The sequence below is a fragment of the Medicago sativa genome, chromosome 4 (assembly GCF_051527215.1).
Source record: "Medicago sativa cultivar Bolivia chromosome 4, Bolivia_mono, whole genome shotgun sequence".
Classification (NCBI taxonomy): Eukaryota; Viridiplantae; Streptophyta; class Magnoliopsida; order Fabales; family Fabaceae; genus Medicago; species Medicago sativa.
The window spans coordinates 39,362,960-39,377,761 of NC_140752.1; the positions used below are offsets into that span (position 1 = coordinate 39,362,960).

Sequence of the window (14,802 nt, forward strand, 5' to 3'; positions counted from 1 at the left end):
ATCCACCTTCGAAGTTTAAGCATGTTATCATGTAGGGAGATGCGACTCTTGAGTTTTGTGCAATGAGAATCATACTTTCGTATGCAATACTTGTTGAGTGAAAACGATACTTGTTAAGACATGTCAAGCCATGATTTTATAACTTTTAAAACTAAGATTGGTATTATGGAACTTAGGAACGATGCTTATTTTTTTTAAACTCATGGAATTATACATTTTCGAAACTGATAAGATACATCGTAAGTAAACTCACTTAAGATGTACAAACTTCAGGACCAACTTGTCGTGGACGAGTTTTGAACGAGTTGTAAAATCTTTTTCAAAATATAGAAACTTGTCTGATGGTTCTGTAGTACCATTACAAATTCAGTTATGGAAATGATAAAATATTTTAGTCATGTATATATTCGTTCCAAGAACCCGAATACCAAAGTTTAAGAAAAAAAAATTCTTCAAGAAAAGATGCTAGACACATATCGTTATCATTTAACAAGAGGCGGCACTCGAAAGTATGCATACGTTTAGGAAACAACAATGTCTGTATGATATTAATATCATACGGGATACACGGATTCATGGTTAAGAGTGCTCAATGCAAGTGTAAATGGACTTACTAGAAAGTTTCAAGAGCATGTGAACCACAACGTTGGTTATTAGTTTGTCAGATGAAGTGCCAATTTGATTTCACTCCTCTATGTCAAGCTATATGAGTTACCCATTAGTTCGGGTGTGATAAGATGTATGCATGAAAAGATGTTTTAAAGTTACAAGTAAGCACTGCAGGGCAAACCTGGTTTCCGGTAGGACTCCAGTTAAAAGGCAAATCCTGAGTGTTCATGTTTATGATAAGATAACTCTAAGTTTGAGCGATATTAAGATCAAGAAGGCTATGTTCGGTTACATATGTGTTAACAAACAAGATGAGGACATAATACGACGAACCCTTTGCATATGTATGAATAGAAAGTGTTTGGCTCAGACCATAGATGGTAAGTTTTTGTCATGATGAATGGTAGTCGATCTCTAAATTTCGAGGACGACATTTTTTTTAAGGGTGGTAGGATGTAATATCCCGCCTGTCAGCATCGGTATATTATCTGTTGATCGTGCCAGAGGAATTAAATTTATGGAAAGTAAGTCAATGAAAATAATTTATGACATGTCAGCATAATACGGATAAAGTATCAGAGACGTATTAAATACGCTTAAGGCAAGGGCATTTTGGTAATTGCACGTTTAAAGGATATTTATTTGTGTTGGGCACAAAATATCTCATTTCTCCTTGTGTTTCTCTCTCTAGGTTTTGGCAAGAGCTTTCTCTTCCTTCTCTCTTCTACCATCGATCTCTCTCTACTCTCCCCACCTCAATAATTCATCAAATCTTCTCCTAATCATGGCAAGCTTCTAGTTTATGTTTCCTCATGATCTTTTAAGCTTAAGGGAAGCATGTATTTTGTTGATTTCTCTCCTTCTCCTCTCAAGAATGGATTCAAGAAGTTAGGGTTTGATTGGTGTTGAGTGAGGGTTATGTTTGAAGCTTGAGCTAGTATATGTTATGGACTTAACAAGATCAAGGAAGTAGCATGAGGTTGGAATGGATGATTTCACTACTCTTTCTCACAAAGAGTTCCTCTTGAGTTTAAGGTGTGAGTATGTGGTTTGAGGGTGATGTTTGGAGCATGGTTTTGAGCTTGATAAGGTGTCATGGTTTGCAAGAAAAGGATAACAAGATGGTTATGGTTTGAGCAAAGGAAGCAAGTGATCACAAACTAGAGTTTTGTCATGTTTGAGCTTGGAGCTTGGAGTTGTTACAAGAACTTGTTTGGTGAGTTCCATAGATAGTTTTCCCACCCCTTTGGGATCATGATTATGCCATGCTAGAATATTGTGAAAACTATGAAAAGTCTAGGGATTAAGTAAGATGTTAGTTGCCCTTTTTCTTGCCATGCATACTAAACATGTTTATACTTGCCAAATGAATGTTTTACAAGTTTCCTATGATCAAATATGTTCCAATATACTTAGAGACACTTGGTTTGAGGTTTTTGGGTCAAAAATACTATTTTCACATGTTCTAGACTGTCATAACTCGCCACAGCGAGCTATTACTCGCCACAGCGAGTTAGAAGGCCGAACAGGGGGTCCTGCTCGCCTCCAACTCGCAGCTGCGAGCAGTTACTTGCCATGGCGAGCAAGCTCACTCGCGAGGCGAGTAGACAGTGCATTTGCACTGTTTGCTTGTTTCGCGTAATGTTGACAAGCTCCGGCTCAAGTTTTCTTCAAGGAGTCTTTCATAAAAGTAAACCCCTCAAACTAAGGTCTTAAATGATGATCAATGAAAGAAAGATTATGATGAAATGAAGCAAGTATTAAGCATGTTAGTAAGGCATGGCATATGAGAGAAACATGTTATGAATCGGGTAGCAAGTTATCCATAAGCAAGGGAAAACTAGAGCCTGGACATAGTTGTCGAGAACTAGCTAGTTAGCAAGATCCCTAGAATGATAAGACGTGAAGTTATTCTCTTCGCACATGATTAAGAATAAGATAGCAAGCATGTTAAGTTGTGGTTTGATTAGTTAATCTCTCCACCATGATTAAGATAGTACAAGCATGAACAAGTAAGACTTTACCATTAATCGGATTGATCAATGTTCCGAGGTAAACATGTAAGCATGAATAGGTTAATCCTACATGAACGACAAGACCATGATTATGCAATGTAGGTGGCATGTCTCTTGCTATCCACATCAGGGGGATACAAGGGGTTCTCATTATGAGAACGATTCAAGCCGTAAGGGACCCGCATGTCATCTAGCACGCAAGACTAAGTTTATAACCGCATGACGGTGTTCGTGTCTCTTGTTATCCACGTCAGGGGGATACGGGAGGTTCTCGACTCAAGGGGAATGGTTCAAGCCGCAAGGGACCCGTACGACATCGAGGGAGTCTGATGTACGTACATCGGTCATGATGGGATTGTTCTCGGGGTTACTCCACCCGGGGCTCTCCGTAAAATGAACCAAGATAATAATTGTCTGTTCAACGCTAACATAACAATGAATAAACTTATGTACGACCATGCATGTTATGTTTATGATTATGTTATGATATGCAAGAATGATTCCGTGCATGAATAAGTTCAAGAACAAGAGCATTAGATGCTATAAGACAAGTACAAGGCATGGAATAGAGCAAGTTAAGACTATGATACCGATGACGATCTTAGGTTTCCCCTAATTGGCCAGTTTAGAATCGTGCCATGATCATGATATGTATAGGCCTCGATACGTAGAGCGTATTCTTGGCAATGCAGTTCTAGATCCCCCTCGGCCGCCATGACACGTATAGGAAGTGAAGCCTATAACAAGTGAGATAAGCCTATGACGGGTCTAGCATGCACTACCGTCTAGGAAAGCATGCCCACACACGTATAATCAACCGTCAGGTTGTAATGTAGACACGTGGTGACCGTAGGTTTCTCCTGAGGTTACCTATAGCCTAGGATTTCGGGGAACTCACTGAGACATTATGTCTCATCCCAATCCTTATTTGTTTCAGATATCAGGATGGACGTAAAGGTAATAACCGGATGGATTTTCAGCAAGAGCTCGTTCGTACCTGAAGCATGAAGAATATGGATCTCAAGGATGTATTTATTGTAAATAAGATAAGATATGACGTATTGATAATGTACGAACGCGTTTTGTTGTATATAAATTCATTCAAAGTTTTTATGTTATATATTTTAATGTATCCAGTACTAAATTCAATGCACGTGCTAGACTTTCTAGATACGTCTAGTATGGGTGTTACAACTTCCAACCATTGCATAAATTTTGTGACCATGCATGTGAAAATAATTAAAAAATATTCATATAACATACAAATATCTTATATAATAAAGCTTAACCCCTAAAGCTATTTCTAACCCTAATATTTTCCCCCTATTTCTCCCTCCACTTTTCTGAGCCATTGGATCTTGCACATTTAGGCGCCATTCAATTTTAGCCATTGATCATCTTACTTAATTAATGCCAGCCGAATTTTGTTATCAAGTTTGCTATAATTTTGGCCAGCCGAATCCTTATTATTTTTTTTTTTGAATTCCTATCCTCCTTTTGTTTTATGCCTATCCTCCTTTTTTTTTTTCGAATCCTTATTTTTTTTTTTGAATTCATATCCTCCTTTTGGCCAGCCGAATCCTTATTATTATTTTTTTTTGAATTCCTATCCTCCTTTTTTTTATTCCTATCCTCCTTTTTTTTAAGCAAATATTTTCTACACTTTTAGGTTTGCAATTATTTAACATAACAAATTCCATCTAAAAAAATGCATCGCACTAATTTTATTCCAATCCTCTTGCCTTTTTTTTTATGAAGCAAATATTTTGGTTATATATACGAATCCCTAAACCTGTTTCTCTCAATAAAAATAAACCCTAAACCATGGTAAATTTTATATAATAAAGCTTAACCCCTAAAGCTATTTCTAACCCTAATATTTTCCCCCATTTCTCCCTCCACTTTTCTGAGCCATTGTGTAATATCCCGCCTGTCAGTACCGAAATTTTACCAGCTTGATGTATCAGACGTCAGATATTTAATGGAAAATATTTATTAAGTTATGTCAGCTTAAAACAAGATAAGTATCAGTGTCGGAATTAACACGTTTGAGGCAAGGGTAATTTGGTAATTGCACGAAAGGGATATTTATTTGGTAAAGACACCAAAATATCCCATTTCCAATCTTCTTTCTCTCTCTAGGTTTTGGGCAAGAGCTTTCTCTTCCTTCTCTCTTCTCTTGCGCCACCCTCTCTCCTTCTTTCTTCCACAAATTCTTCCTAAGTCTTCCTCTTCTCATGGCAAGTTTGTGGGTTATGTTCCTCTATGATCTTCCAAGTTGTGGGAGTTTGGGTTGGGTTGTTTCCACTCTTTCTCCTCAAGATAAGTTTATGAAGGAATTAGGGTTTGATGATGACAAGAGAAGATGGTGCAAGCTATGGTTTATTCATGGTAAAGAATCAAAGGAAAGATGATTTGAGGTTGAATTGAAGAATGGATTGTTGAACCAAAAGCTAGGGTTTTCATTGTTTGAGCTTGGGACTTGATGATGCTACAAGAAACTTGCTAGGTGAGTGTTTTATCTTGGTTTTTCGGGTGTCAAACATTGATTAAGTTTGAACCTTTTAACCTTTGATATCTCATTTTTTCTTGGGAAGGGAAAAATAAGGAAAACCCTTGAGAATCGAGGTCCGGGAGTTGTTTTCGCTACGGGAAGGTGTTAGGCACCCATAACGACTATAGTATCCTATAGGAACCGTCTTTACTTTCTACGCGCGCGCTTTATTTTTAAATGCTATTTGAAAAATGATATTTACACCTAAGAGTTTACTAAGTGAAGAATTGGAGGGAGAAGAAGATGTTTGAATTTTTGTTTTATTGGAATTGAAGGAATATTGGTTCCTTGCCTACGTACCCTTTTAAGGGATCAAATCCATCGTAGTTCTCTTCCAAAAAATGTTTTTGTTTTTGTTGGTTGATTTTAATTTTGAAAATGGAATTTTGAAGAATGAGAGAGAGAGGCCTCAAGGGCATAAGATTTGAAAAAAATGTGAGGTGGAATTAGTTATTTTGCAAAAGTAGTCTAAGTATGATTAAAGTTCATTAAGATTTTGTTTAAGAAAACAAAGGGAAAATTCAATGGGATTTTGATCCCAAGGTTTATTTGGAAAATCATTTGAGTGAAGTTGTTCATGTCTTTTGGAAAAGAGAATTTTTCTAAGTTTCAAAGTTCCTAAACATACATCTAAGCATACATTCCCTAAACATACATCTAAAGCATGCATACCCTAAACATACATCTAAAGTATCCGTGTGATGTGTGTGCATGTGTCGGTGCTTGTGTCGGTGTACATCATTAGAGTCCATCGTCCTTTACATATGCCCTAGTTTACATTCTATGGTCTTGCAAGAAATTAAAAGCATAAGGTAAAGTACAAGAATCCCTAGTTTTTATATGCTACGTCTTGGCAAAATTTAAAGTGCAAGAAATAGAACTAAAACTAAAGAATGAAATATGCTCATGGAATGTATGAAACATGAAATGAAAGGGGTTAGTAACACCAAATGTAATGAAGAAAATAATAAGGCAAGAGAATACTAAACAAAGGCAAAACACAAAGATAAAGTGTTAAAATATAATAGGAACTAATCACAATACTTCAAGATGCACATGACCCATAACTTCCACATTATGACAATTTTAAAATGAGTTTTAATGCAGCAAAAATGTGAGAATTAGAGGTTCATGCTCAAATTACAAGATTGTGATTCACTCCTAGATGCATTTGCCATTTTATTTTCACAATCAATCATTAATATGCCTTGTAAAGCAAGTAACTAATCACACATGTTCACGTGCAGCAAGAAATACATCCAAACAGTAACAAACTCATCACAAATTCACACATCACCAATCACAAACATACATCAAGAATTAGAGCCAAAATGATGCACATTTTCACAAGCTTTTTAACATAAAATTCAAGAATTAAAACAAGAAAATGTATCAATATTTTTTATAAAGTTTTTCAGTGCAAAATCAATACAAAAACATCACAAAAATGTCAAGAAGTCTCTACAAATTTTTAGAGAATTTTCTAAAACATTCTAGGCATGTCAGGGGTGTAAAAAGTAGGATGCAGTGTGTGATTAGCAAGAAAATCACAAGAACACAAGGTCTGCGCAGAAAGAGGCCCAAGCCCAAGGGGAAATGGATCTTGGATCAAGCAGACGCTACAGGAACCATCGGATTGATCCAAATGGATAAACCCGTGATCTAACGGTCGCAAGAAGGTAAGGAGCATGGTAACATGGTGGACTAGTGCGCAGGGGATAAAAATGGAATGAAAGCCTTAAAACAGAGAAAACACGTGAGCAAAACACAGTTCCCTCTTCTTCTTTCTTGCGATGCCTCTTCTTCTTCGTAAGGTTTTCGGTGAGCTTGTTCCTCTGGCGTGGTGGCCGGAAACGTCACCACTACGCCGGAATTCAAGATCTCTATAGTTTTCAAAATCCTTCATGTTTTTAGAAATCAATTTCCACACCTATTACCGATCCGGATCCGATTCAAAGAAGAAGGAACAAGAAAAAGACCTAGATTCCGATGTTCAAAAGTTTGAAAGAAGAACAGATAACAATAAACGCGAGATTACCTCTGACTTGCGGTTTGAATCGGTGAATCGATTATGGCGTGCGTGTCACCGATTGAATTCAGTGATGGAGGAGTACCGTTTGAACTTGTGCTTGAATCCGGTTTATAGCTTAAGCTCGGATCAATTCAAGTCTTGACGTGTGCTGCCATTGAATTCTTCACCTTCAATGATGAGTTCGAGAGATTTTTGTGAGGATTTGCGATGGATTGAGGTTTTTGATTGTGAGGTTTTTTGTGTTAGTTGGTGAAAATTGGTGGAATTGGTGAGTTTGTGATGAATTTGGGAGGTTATGGAGGTTGTTATGGTGGTTGTGGAGGTTGAAGGTGGTGGTTATGGAGGTTTTGTGGTGGTTATGGAGGTTAGAGGTGGTGGAAAGAGTTTGTTAAAGATGAAGATTGTGGTGGTTGGAGTTTGTTAGAGATGAAGATTCTGGGAGGGAAAAATGAGAGAAAAAGTTTTTGTGAATTTTTGTGGATTTTGTGAAAAAATGATTGAATTATTAGTTGTTTTTACTCTTTGACCATGAGAACCTATTTATAGGATGCCATGTGTGATGCTTGACCAATATAATGGTGCCACGTGGCGTAACTAACTTCTTGGACAAAAAATCTGCAAAATGAACTAACAAAGGACCAAAATTGCAAATAACAAGACTTTAAGGACTAAAATGCAATTAAACTGAAATGGGTTTAAAAAAATGCAAATTTTGAAAATAACATAAAGTGAAAATAAAAAAGGACTAAAATGAAACAATTACAAGATGAGGTACTTTAAAGTAGCCTCTCTCTGCCAAAATTTTATGTGAAATGACCAAAATGCCCCTAGGGACTAAAATGACTCAAAATGGCTCAAATGCAATTTTTAAAATGGACTTTATCATGGAATTGAAACAAGGATTTATACAAACAAATTGAAAGAACCCAGAGACATTTTTCAAGGACTAGAATGAGTTTGAATGCAGGAAATGATTAAAATACCCCTTTTTTTATGAATTTTGCAAATAACATTGAAATAAAATGCAGAGAAATATGCAATTGATCAGAGACAAATTGAAATGACTTGAAATACAAGAAAGACCCTTTGGATGATTTAAAATGCAAGAAATCATGGACAAAGTCACAATTGAAAAGATTTTTAAAGCAAAATTGGAAGATAAAGCAGAGTAAAATATTAATGTAAAACAATAGCAAATTGGTAATCTTTCAATAGTAATAGGCACATATCAAAGATGAAAAAATAGTTTGAGCAAGTATTAAATATTAACACTTGCACTGTTTTTGGACATAAAAATACGCTCTCAGATTTTCAAAAAAATATGAATGTCATGCAACATTTTGATTATGAATGCAAGACAAACAACTGGAGTCTACGAAGCATGTCATATCACTGGGGATCTAGGTAGACATTGACAGGGTAGACAAACCAGGGGACAAAAGATAGGCACAAGCTGTTCTTTGGATCGAACTAGCCACTTGACCGGGGATAGAAATACGAGACAGGTACAACACTACACCATTTATTCCCTTTAACAACAGTTGAAAATTGTTGCCAGAACTATAAAAAGCGTTGCCTAAAAGAATAGGGAACGATTTTCAGGCGTCTCCTATGCGAGCGTCGCCTATTGTCTATGGGGACGTTTTTTTCGCTCTTTAGGGCACACTATTAATAAACGTTGCCTAATGTCCAGGAATATGGGACGATTTTCCTGGGAGCCTGAGGGGACGATTTTCAATTGTTGCCCACACCTTGGAACATTTTCAGAGCGTTGCCTAAAGCTTTTCTAAATTAAAAAAAAAAAAATACTAGCTGGACTACTTTTTTTTGTCAAAAAAAAAGAGAGTATACTGGACTACTATTTCTTTTATAAAAAAAAAAGGGTCAACTATGCCTTGCAAGGTGCTGATTAATCACAAATAAATTCATACCGAGTCATCTCAAAATTGCTTAAACAACACATACATATAAATGACTATGATGAGAAACAAGAGACACGATTCAACCATCACATATCAACAAAACATCAAATAACTCAATAAAAAGATTCTAAAAGGTTTATAATGATAAACATAGCTCATAATAACAGAATAAAAGTGCATTTGAATTCCTGATCTGCACCGTTAAACAATATTGCCAAAAGACCAGCACCACACTAGTATATCATTTAAACCCCCCCCCCCCCCCCCCCCCCCCCCCCCCCCATTTTGTCAATCACCAAGCACTTGCTGCTGCACATTTAACTGGTTTTAGAAACCCATAATCTCCTATACCCAGCTAAAATATTGCAGAGTTCTCATGTTATGCAGAAAAATTTGCAGCCACTTTCCATACATGTCATCATTTCCATCTTCCTTTACATTCAGACTCAGCAGTTCCTGCCTCTAAAATACACAACAAAGAAAGCAGAACGTCATTATTGATCTCATAAAAACTCCAAGATTAGTCTCATAAACTGCATCAAGTTTTGACAAAACATGAACACATACCATTCCAAAAACAACAAAGAATAGCATATGACAAATGCATAGAGTAAGTTAAAACAGAAATGGCTAAATCACGTCAAACCTTAAACAAAAATGTGGATCTCAATGCTGAAAAACAAACGCTGCAAGTTGAAACTTTGTACCATGACCAGGACCTATGTTGATGAAGCCATAGGGCACTCAAATCAGAAGCGAAAGTTGCAATTACTGGTCTAAATTTAGTTCGATAGCCACATAGTCAGAACAATATCAGTTTTTATTATTTTAAAAAATAGCGTCCTACACAATAATTATTTGACAAAAACTAAAAGAATCATCCCAAAGTTTGGTTATACAAGCTCATCAAAAATCTTAATCACCTAATAATTTTTACGATAAATTAATTTAAGCCAAAATTTAATAAAAAATAAGAAATTCATTCACCTTGCTTTTAGAACATCATTGCATTATTCATTATTGAACAATGAATCCATAGCACAAGCATATGACGAAAATATGTACTACCTATATGTGGGTCACATCAATCCACTTAGGACCAAAATTCTTTTAAATAAAGAAGTTACTGATTATGGAGGATACTTATAAAGATTTACTTCCTTTCCTTCTATGTATAGCATGCCATTTCAAATAAGCTTACTTTCATACTTATATATATTAGCCTAAGTTGTAACCAAGAAACAATGTTTACATACGTTACGGTACCATGTAAAAAGTAGGATTCATGAAAAGAATTTTTGGGTTATGCTTATTAGGAAGAAAGTATCACTTGGGAAGGAACATATAAATGAAAGAGTCAAACTAACTAAATGGTATTTGATTAACAAGAATTGAAGAGTAATGCAAGAAACTTACCTCTTTAAGATGGACCACTCCCATGTTTCATTTGCTAAGTTCATATTACAAAATAAAGTGTGATGTCCCTGCCAGATTAAATATAAATATTAAAAGGTTTTTGTAGCATGTAATAAACACAACTTATTGGCATTATAATAAGTTATAACAACTTCATAGAGGTGTTGGTTTTTGGGCAACCTAGTCCAAACTTTCTTCCAATCAAAGTACTCACTCATAAGAGGTAGCTTTAGCAAGGGAAATTGTTGCCCGCACAATAACAATAACTAGTCCAATCATAAATTTTACACTCCAATGAAAAACAATCTTATACTATAATAACAATAATAACAAAAATTGAGATTAGATGAAACTTCTATGAAAAGTTGATCAAATTATAACTACCATATATATTGTAAATTCTAAATTTCTAACTTGACTATGGAAATAGAAACAATAGTGAAAATAAAAATGACATATACAAACACAACACACATAATTAGATTTATTAAATATGAACATTACCTACTATCTACTAATCTCCCATGAGAAAAATCACCTAAATGATCATGAGAATTGAGCAGGAAACATAGACAAGACATCAATGATATATATTTCCAAACACAAAGATAGCAGCACAAAACATAGGCAATCAATAACCCATAAATAAATAAACAAATGAAAATATACAATTGATTGAGAAAAGAGAAGAAACAGAGAAGTAAACTAACTAAAAACCACTACAGACCTAACAAATCAACATCACATGTAACAAATTACCACACAAATATCTGACTGAAGAATCTATTGTGAAAATGAAACTTAAAATTGATGATTAAACGTGACAAAATGATGTTTCAGATGAGCAATTAGTGATAACATTTGATTCAAATAATTGTATAAATAAAAAAAATGATTTTTCAGAGAAATACACTCGTGAGGAAATACGACTGGTAGAGAGGATGAAACCCAAACTCTGATGAAAATCTCCGACGGCAAAGACGGACCCGTTATTTTTCATGAGTCTGGTGAAGGCGACGATGAACTCTGACCAGAGTGGATTTGGTGACGGCGGTGGATCTGAGTCGGAGCAAGCAGTGTGTCAACGGAGCGTGAATGGAGCGGTGTGTGTTATCGAAGTGGATTCACACTGTCGTGGATTTGAATTTCATGACGGTGGTGGTGGATCTGAGTTGGATCTGATGGCGGTGTGTGTGAATGGGGAAAGAGAAAGGCTCTCAAACAAAACTAAGTTTGGATAAGGGCGTGAGAATTAAAACTAAATATTTCCAGAATGTTTTTTTTTTTATTTTAAAGAGGATTTTTGGTTTTGTTTATATATTTTAAATAATAATTGTAAAATATTAAATCTTTTGTCGCTGAAGTAAAAAAAAAATCTAAGAGGGCAGAAATATCAAATCTTTTTTTGTGGGGACAGTAAAATCTTAAACACCAAAAATATATATTTTTTAAACAAAATCTTTTCTTTAAAGGAGAGTAAAAATCTTAATCAAAAAAATATACAATCACTATAAATAATAATTACCCGATTTCACAAAAAAAAATATTATTACTACTATGTGTTTTTTTAGGGACTACTATAGTTATTATTACTATAATATTATCATGATAAAATATTATGTTATTATTCAAAATAAAGTGACATTTGAGAATTGTTCCCAAAGACAGCTGAGGAGACGTTTACGGATTGTGGCAAAGAGAAAATCGTAGTTACACTTAAAAAGCGTCCCCTATTGTATTTTAGGGGACAATTTTATGATGTTGTGAAAATGTTAAAGGCAAAGGGTAGAAAGTGTCCCCTATACTTACTTTTAGGCGACAATTTTCACATGTTGTTTAAAAAAGTGTTGCCAGAGACAATAAATGGTGTAGTGCAAGCTGTTCTTTGGATCGAACTTGTCACTTGACCGGAAACATAGACATATAGGTAGATACAAGCTGTTCTTTGGATCGAACTTGCCACTTGATTGAAAACACAAACAGATAGGCAGGTACAAACTGTTCTTTGGATCGAACTTGATGTTTGACCTAGAGATATGGACAAAAGGCAGATGCAAGCTGTTCTTTGGATCGAACTTGCTGCTTGATCGAAAACATAGACATATAGGTAGATACAAGCTGTTCTTTGGATCGAACTTGCTGCTTGATCAATATCACAACATGTAGGCAGATGCAAACTTTTCTTTGGATCGAACTTGTCGTTTGACCGATAACAAAACATAAGCAGGGTACAAACTGTTCTTTGGATCGAACTTGTCGTTTGACCGGAAACACAGGCATATAAGCAGGTACAAGTTGTTCTTTGGATCGAACTAGCCGCTTGACCAATACCAAGACATACAGCAAGATACATTGAAGGTTTGAATCAAGATACAAATTGAGGGTAAATTGACATTGACTTAATTTGAAGACGGACATGACCATTATTGTTGGCCCACAAGCAAATTTGAGAGTGGATTAGCATTGATGGAGACGTTGAATTGAATTGAAAGTTGACATTGAAAGAGATATTGAAAGTTGAAAATAATCAGAGACACAAACATAGACATAGACATGGAATTGAATTGAGAGTTTAACAGAGACATAGACATAGGCATTGAATTGAGAGTTGAAATTGAATTGAATTGGAAGTTGAGATTGAATTGAATTGAAATTGAGATTGGAAATGAAACATATATGTATGGTATAACAATATCATCAAATGTGTGAGCACATAAAATGCATGATTATGCATGTATGAATGCTTGGAAATGCATGATTGGTTTACAATTTGGCAGAGAAGTTTCACAGAGGCAGACAAAGCATTGGAAGATTGGGCACGTAGTGGCTCATGCTATAACATATACACAGGAATCCCCTTTGGAGAGACCGTCGTTGAGAGACGTATCAAAACCATGTCCGAGGGCAATATCTCACATTACATATACACAACTTGTAGAAGAGGGAACCTTGGAAAATTCTTTGATACAGGTCGCCATTGCTGGGCGTATCAGTGCTGGGTAAACATTGGATGTTCGCATCTGTGGTCAATGCTTTTCATATCATTTTCATTCTTTCTTTTCCATTCTTTCATTTTTCAATCCCATTTTTGCCTGAACCGCCCTTTCGGGTTTTCGATTCACCGGGAATAAATTCTTTTCGTTGCCCCATTTTTGCCTGAATTGCCTTCATAGGTTGTCAATCAGCGGGGTGCTCTTTTTTGCCTAAGCCGCCCTTTCGGGTTTTCGACTTAGCGAGCTTTTCATTTTCATTCTTTTTTTTTATTCTGTTTTTTCATTCTTGCCATTGACCACAGATCATCCTGGGGAACAACTTGCTTGTAACATGTATTGAAATAGACATTGACACACATTTGTTCATGCATGTTTCACTGGAATGTACCCTATTGCTCAGGTTTGCTTTCAAAATAGACAGAAGAAGGATTTTTCAATTTTCAAAAATGTTTGTTTCAAACATTGACATTATCAAATAGAAAGAAAATATTTTGTATATAGCATTGAAAGTAGAAAGAAAGTTGAATTTCAAATAAAGGTACAGGCTCAAATTGATGTAGAAGAGTGAGAGTCAGCCAAAGGCATAACCCCACGGATTTACAAAGCTTGTAAAATGGTAATTTTATTGGTTGGTGGTACATTGAACACGATGACCGCTACATTTCATAGAAATTTTGAATTCACAAGTACAGAAGCTTCTGATGAAGACGATCATTGACAGTTGCAGATGCCCCAAGGGGTGATGGTGATTTGCCAGATATAGTTACTTGTCTTTTATTATCAATCTCATTTTTGCATGAACCGCCCTTTCGGGTTTTCGGCTGATCGAGACGCTCCTTTTTGCCTGAGTTGCGTACAATCTCAGCGAGCTTTTTCATATTCATTTTTTTTGTCCCTAACTTTTGCCTGGATCGCCCTTTCGGGTTTTCGATCAACCGGGAAGCGCATTTTTGCCTAGGCCGCCCTTTCGGGTTTTTGACCTACCACGCTGTTCTTTTCATCTTTTTAGACAAAGTATTTCTTGACTATATCGGCATTTACAGGATTCGGAAGTTCAACAACATCCATGTGTGTAAGGATCAAATCACCACCAGAGAAAGCCTTCTTGACAACATAAGGACCTTCATAGTTAGGTGTCCACTTGCCCCTTGGGTCGAGTTGCTGGCTTATCCTTCTTTCCAATACAAGTTCGCCTTCCTTGAATTCTCGAGGTCAGAATTTCTTGTCAAAAGCATTCTTCATTCGCACTTGATACAACTGT

The 14,802-nt window shown here is 35.9% G+C and overlaps 1 long non-coding RNA gene across 1 annotated transcript; it reads right to left on the reverse strand.

Moving 5' to 3' along the window:
- Positions 1 to 9,412: 9,412 nt before the first annotated feature.
- Positions 9,413 to 11,801, reverse strand: LOC146929323 (uncharacterized). The gene is made up of 3 exons (XR_015008256.1): positions 11,460 to 11,801; positions 10,549 to 10,616; positions 9,413 to 9,594 (listed from the first exon to the last, which is right to left on the reverse strand). It is a non-coding gene; the product is annotated as an uncharacterized LOC146929323 (long non-coding RNA).
- Between the last annotated feature and the right edge of the window lie 3,001 nt (positions 11,802 to 14,802).